The sequence below is a fragment of the Arvicanthis niloticus genome, chromosome 13 (assembly GCF_011762505.2).
Source record: "Arvicanthis niloticus isolate mArvNil1 chromosome 13, mArvNil1.pat.X, whole genome shotgun sequence".
Classification (NCBI taxonomy): domain Eukaryota; kingdom Metazoa; phylum Chordata; class Mammalia; order Rodentia; family Muridae; genus Arvicanthis; species Arvicanthis niloticus.
The window spans coordinates 3,043,172-3,050,400 of NC_047670.1; the positions used below are offsets into that span (position 1 = coordinate 3,043,172).

The following is a 7,229-nucleotide window of genomic DNA, read 5'->3' on the forward strand; positions in this document are numbered from 1 at the left end:
TCACACTTTGTCTCCATATTTGTTCCCATGAGTATTTTGTTCCCCTTTCTAAGAAGTACTGAATCACCCACACTTCTCCATGAGCTTCCTGAGGTCTGTTAATTGTATCTTGGGTATTCCAACCATTTGAGCTAATATCCACTTATCAGTGAGTGCATACAATGTGAGCTCTTTTGAGATTGGGTTATCTCACTCAGGATGATATTTTCTAGTTCCATCCATTAGTAAAGAATTTGTATGAATTCATTGCTTTTAATAGCTGAGTAGTACTCCATTGTGTACATATATCACATTTTCTGTATCCATTCCTCTGTTGAAGGACATATGTGTTCTTTACAGCTTCTGGTTATTATATATAAGCCTGTTATAAACACAGTGGAGCATGTGTATATGCCCCAGAGTGGTACAGCTGGGTCCTTAGTTAATACTATGTCCAATTTTCTGAGGAACTGCTAGACTGACCTCCAGAGTGGTTGTGTCAGCTTGCAATCCCACCAACAATGGATGAGTGTTCCTATTTTTTCACATCCTCACCAGCATCTGCTGTCCCCTGAGTTTTTGATCTTAGCCATTGTGGCTGGTGTAAGGTGAAATCTCAGGGTTGTTTTGATATGCATTTCCCTGATGACTAAGGTTGTTGAACATTTCTTTAGGTACTCCTTGGCCATTCATTATTCCTCAGTTGAGAATTCTTTGTTTATCTCTGTACCCCATTTTTAATAGGGTTATTTGATTGTCTGGAGTCTAATTTCATGAGTTCTTTGTATATATTAAATAGTAATCCTCTATCAGATGTAGGATTGGTAAAGACCATTTCCCAATCTGTTGATTACCGTTTTGTCCTATTGACAGTATCCTTTACAATTTGATGAGGTCCCATTTGTTGATTATTGATCTCAAAGCATAAGCCATTGGTGTTCTGTTCAGGAAATTTTTCCATGTGCCTATGTGTTCAAGGCTCTTTGTACTTTCTCCTCTATTAGTTTCAGTGTATCTAGTTTTATGTGGAGGCCGTTGATCCACTTTAACTTGAGCTTTGTACAAGTAGATAAGAATGGATCAATTTGCATTCTTCTACATGCTGACCTCCAGTTGAACTAGCACCATTTGTTGAAAAATGCTGTCCTGTCCTTTTCCCACTGGATGGTTTAGCTTTTTGTCAAAGATCAAGTGACCATAGGTCTGTGCATTCATTTCTGGGTCTTCTATTCTATTCTATTGATCTGCCTGCCTGTCTCTGTACCAATACCATGCTGTTTTGATCACTATTGCTCTGTAATAAAGCTTGAGGTCAGAGATGGTGATTCTCCCAGAAGTTCTTTTATTGTTGAGAATGGATTTTGCTATCCTGTTTTTTTTTCTATTTTCTTTTTTGGTTATTCCAAATGGATTTGAGAATTGCTCTTTATAAATCTATGAAGAATTGAGTTGGGATTTTGATGGGGATTGCATTGAATCTGTAGATCACTCTCAGAAACATAGCCATATTCACTATATTAATCCTGCCAATCTATGAGCATGGGAGATCTTTCCATCTTCTTAGATCCTCTTCAATATCTTTATTTAGAGACTTTTGACTATAGTGATATATCCCTTATTTGATTACTACTTAATTCCAGATCATGGGATTACAAGAAATAAAACAGAGTATAAAGAAATTTCTATTGTCTTTTAAAAAATTCTTAGTATTTTCAAGTTTGTATAAAAGACATCACTGAAAGAAAACTGAATTATGTAAGTCTATATTAGTAACTATACAGGGGTGCTTTAACTATAACCCTGTATCATAAAGAAGATTGAACTTCAATACAAAGCATGAAACAATCATATCAACCTTCCCCTACACTCTTAACAAACCTGAATGGGCTAATGACAGATATTTTTATGTATGTATTTACCTTCTATATTGATCAATTGATGATCTTACATATGAATAAGTACACTTGTAGAATGGAGTATGCAATCTTTGAAACATCAGGAAATTCATCATCCAAAACATTCTCAAACATGGTCACATTCTCTTTTTTTCCAAATCACTGCTCCAGTACTGCCCCAGTTAGAGAAATGAGACAACTAACACTCAACTTCATCAAACTGGTAACCATTTAAAATCTAGCCACTCTTTTTAATCCTTCAATCATTGAAAATTCCAAATAATCATAAAACAGCTAAAGTCAGGCATTTCTTTGGTAGCTCTGGAACTGGGCATTTAGAATAGAGAGGTTGAACTAGGTAACTAGCTACTAGTAGGCATTAAGCACCAATGCCTAGAAAATGAACAAGCCGGGTGGTGGTGGCACACGCCTTTAATCCCAGCACTTGGGAGGCAGAGGCAGGCGGGTTTCTGAGTTCACGGCCAGCCTGGTCTACAGAGTGAGTTCCAGGACAGCCAGGGCTATACAGAGAAACCCTGTCTCGAAAAGCAAAAAAAAAAGAAAGAAAGAAAAGAAAATGAACAAAATGTTTAATCCAGAGACTGAGAAAAGCAGCAAAAGATCCAAGAGATCTTTTGAGTAAATAATAAGATGCTACACTCACAGGGAAGGTGGTCCCCAGCTCTGTAAGACAAAAAGCATTCATCATGCTCATCAGGCCACAGCCTGCCCAAATACTGAGAGAAGCAGGATGTTCAGTGAGGAATTTTTTAATACTTCTTTATGAGACACAAAACTCCCTGTTGCTATGGTGGCACTAAATAAGAGGATATTTCCGTGGAAGAATACCACTGCTTTCAAAAGTTGCATGGTTTTCTCTCTTTCAAATCTTGAAAATTTGAGTTTGTGTTTATTATGGTTGTTTGTCAGTTTCTGCAAAACAGGGTGTTGCCTTGGTTAAACCATCTATTCTTTAAAAGAGAATTTAAAGTCTGAGCTTAATTTTGGTTTGAAAAAAAATTAACTAAAAAGACTGCAGCCAACATATTTTCTATTAATAATACTTAAAATATCAAATATGCCAATGGTCAAGTTACCAGATGCTAATCAGGAGAAGTATTTTCAGTAGTTCTGAAAGATACCTTTGGAGGTAAAAATGCTATGCTTGATACAGTCTATTTGCTTGCTGGGCTAAAACAATATATGGAAGGTAATTGGTGGAAAAGAAACAGGAGTTTTCAAGTATGAGAAATGAGAAGGATCAATTATCCCACCAAAACAACAACAACAATTAGCAAAACACATAAATTGGGTTTTTTTTTAATAAGGCAGTGCAAGGGGCAGCAAGATGTACATGCTGGGAAAGGTTCACCATGCAGCTGTGTTCCTACATTCTTCTTGTTTGTCCCTGTTAGGAACAGTGCAATTCATCTTGACGGCCTGAGCTTAGTTTCTGGAATTCTCAGTACATTTTTCTATGAGTTAAACATTATAAGAGCTTACCTACTTTTTCTCAGTTGATATACATGACTGAAGAGTGAAGAACCCTCACCATTGTAATGTGAATTGGTCAACAGAAATTTTTTTGCCAAGCAAAACAGAATTATTCAGCAGTGAAACTTTTAGTTATTTAGGATTGTTTTTCTTTAGAATTTAGAATGCAATATTGAAGGGGCAATTTAATCTGCAAGAACAATTCTGAAGCAAACAGTTACTGCTATAATAGTATTATGTAACCCTGAAATATTACTTTATGTATTTACACCAAGACAGTGTCTTATAGCTGAGTTAGAAATTGTTTATTTTGAATTCAAACGGACAGATTTGAACTTCACCTTGTCATTTAGCTATTGTTATTAATACGCTGTTTTTCATTTCCCCAAAATAACTCTCATTTATATATTTATTAGTGCACATTACAGCAATAATAGTGCACGCATCAATGGAGTTCAACTATGATAGTGTAGAGTGAAAAATTATAAAGACCATTTTATGAAATATGTAGACTTTTTCTTTGCCCTTAGACCTGGGCAGAAAAATGCAGGTCCCAGAACGTGGAACTGAAAATAAGATTTCAGGCCCCCGAGGACACTTGCTGGATGAATTACATTCCTCAAGCCTTAGGCAGTAGGCCCACCTATGGATGGGAGAGGCCCAAGGCAAGAAGACACATCCCTGACTACAGATAAAGATGCTGCCACCTAGATGTGGCTATAGCCAGAAGAAGTGAAGATAGTTAATCTGAAATAGTTGGTAAATGACAGGGTGGGACACAGTGACATGGCTATTAACCTTTCAGGGTGGGTTTCTCTGGAATGTTTCGCTATTCTTATGTTATATATCCTTGGTAACCCTTCACCCCCTCCCCAATCCCCTGGTTTGTGGTTTTGCTCTTTAAAAGACCCCTTACCCATCACTCTAGGCCAAACCTTGCTCTTCATAGAGAGAGCTTGTGGTTTGACTGCCGGCCAATTTCCCTAATAAAGCCTCTGCTGATTGCATCCAGGTATGGTTTCTTGTGATCTTTGGGTGGTCATGATCTCCTGAGACTTGATGAAGGGTCTCCTGAGTATGGGGGTCTTCAATAGTTCTACAGATGAATGTATCATGCTTTTGTTAACAGAAAGACTTTTCCTGGCATGCCTTTGAGTTAATTTCTGAGTTTGTAATTTGAACAAAGTGAGAAAGACATGAAATACTAACAGTGAAAATATAATTTTTTTCTTTTTTTCCATTTTATTTTATTTTTTATTGGACATTTTATTTACATTTTAGATGCCATCCCCTTTCCCCAATTCCCCTCCCTAGAAAACCCCTATCCCATGGCCCCTTTTCCTTTTTGCTTTTATACTTTTTTTAAAAAATATTAGTCAAAGGCTTTATAAGTTTCTATAATGCTCAATCAGAAGTGTAACCCAATACCCAACCTAGATATATCAACTATCTTTGACTGGTGGAGACACGTGAACATCTGCCTCCATGTCCCCCCTCCTCTCTTTCTCTCTCTCATCACCTAGCTTCTCCTCTCCTTACTCCTTCTCTTCCTCTTGGTACTCCTCCCACCTTAACTTCTCCTACATACCACCCTTCCTGTTAGAATAAAACTTTTCTCTCAAAATACAATTAGAGCATAATTATACCAATTTGTACCAGTGAGGTACAAGATTTTTGAAAGGTAAGAGTAAAAGCATTATACAATTCCACAGAATGGGATCAGACTTCAATAAGCATGCTATCTAAAGCCCTGTCTCTCTGTTCTAGGGACTTTTATTCATCAAAAATTAAATGGAGTACTGTTAGAAAGGGTTATCATTTTAGGCTGTGGCAGATGACTTATTGGCTTTGGAGCAGGTTTGAATAACCCTTGAGATAGCCCAGAGCAATTCTGTAATGCATTTTCTTGATTGGTGAGTCCTCAGATTAATGTCTGTATGACTCATAGTATTCTGTGGGTGGCTTTATTTTTCTACTTGTCTGACCTTGAGTGACATGATGAGTAAAAATCTTTATAAGAAATTGAGACACAGGAGATCTCATCTTTAGTGGCTGCTAACAATACAAAGACATGTTATTTCTATTAGGGATCATCATTTCTCACCTTAGATGATCTAGCTGAGCCTGTGAGACTTGAATCTTTTCTCAGGATTGATCTGTAACCCCTACATAGCAGTTGGAGTTTAATATCATCTAGGTAAGAAAAAAGTGATTGATTTTGGATTTTTATTAACGAGATTTGAAGAGTAAGACTAGAAACAAAAACATAAAGAAGGGCTCTGGAAAGGTAAGCAACTAGACATCTGATATCAAACTTTAGACCATGAGTACTATGATTCAGGTAGCTGCTCAATTTTCTGGGCATGACCTATTAAATGTTATCTAAAATTTCCAGCTAATCATGATTTGTAATCATAAAATAGCATTCTTTTTTCAAGAAAGATACACAGTATCCATGTACAGTAAATTGTGAGGATATTTTCTTTAGTAATGGGGACCTTCAGTTAGTTTTGGAGAGCAACCCTTTGTATTAGCATCAACGTGGGTAGTTTGGAGATTTCTATGGACTTCCTTGGTCAATAGCTTAATTGAAAGCAACTGAATCTTGCCACAGGTAGCCTCATCTGGCACCAAGAGACAGCCAAATTCATGTGAAAGATTTTCCTATTTTATTCTTCTTAACTATATCAATATCTATTACATTCTTGAACCTTTTTATATCACACTTCCTTGATGGTTCATTTATAGTTCTTTTTTCATTTAAAGTTTATAAATAATTTTATTAATAAAATAAGAAGGTTCCAATACAAACAAAGGAATCTTTATCTTAAACACTGGGAAAACATACTAGCAGTATCAAATTTAAATTTAACTAAATATTCAAGTCCTTTTATTTAGAACCTTCTTTAATAAACAAATTACATCTGTTTCTTAATTTGGACTCACCAAATGGCAGGAAAAAGTTTTGGAATTTATGCTTTTATTTTGTGATTTTTTTTCTCCCCTTTAGTTACCCAATTACCTCCCCAAGAAATCATATTAATTTCTCAGGCAAACCTAGTAGCATGAGTATGTCACTATCTCAGTTCTTAGACTAGCAAGGCCTCACAGGACTCTCCATTCAGATAAAAGCAGTTATTCATAAGGATATGATAATTAAGCTTTGAAAAATGGTTGTTTGTTTCTAAGTCTTTAACCTATGATTTGTATGTTCAGTTTTTCCCCATCTCTTGAGAATAACTAGGTTTATTATTAATGTACCATCGATAGACATAAAACTCAACAGTCCTCTACCCCAACAAAGAAGTTGAAAAACCATTAACAGAGTCTATGCTAGGGAGCCAGAGCAGATGACATGCCATCTCTGCTCTGATACCCAGAAGAGAGTGTGAGATTCTTACAAAGCTTAGGGGACTCCTTGGTAGAACTCCTTAAGGTTCTGCTTGGTAGAACCTATGGGTATGGACTACCTTTTCTAATTCTTGTGCCAGAGGTACATTAAACTAATTTGTAGGCCAAACTTAAGCCAAATTCAAAGATTCCAACAAGGAGAGACCCAAAGGTCTGTTCCTTTGAATCCAGCTCAGATGTGGGCCTTGGACAACTGCTTGAGCTCCATCTCATGCCTTTGATAAAGAAACCAAATCCTAATGTCTCATTCTGTCAGTTTAAGAGAATCAGCTACGGCCTCTACAGTCTCCTCATTAGGGTTGGGGTCTGTCTCAATGTGCTTTTTTTAGCTCCTGTAACTGTTTACAGGTGAACCCAGAACTTGTATCCATGCAGCACAAACTCAGAGTTGTCTCCATCTATTACTTCCATCATGGGTGCAGCTCAATAGAGTTCCATTCTCCAGGGTTT

The 7,229-nt window shown here is 36.7% G+C and overlaps 1 pseudogene; it reads right to left on the minus strand.

Annotated features, from left to right (window-relative positions):
- Window positions 1-1,910: 1,910 nt before the first annotated feature.
- On the minus strand, window positions 1,911-2,744 carry LOC117718661 (solute carrier family 7 member 12 pseudogene; annotated as a pseudogene).
- Between the last annotated feature and the right edge of the window lie 4,485 nt (window positions 2,745-7,229).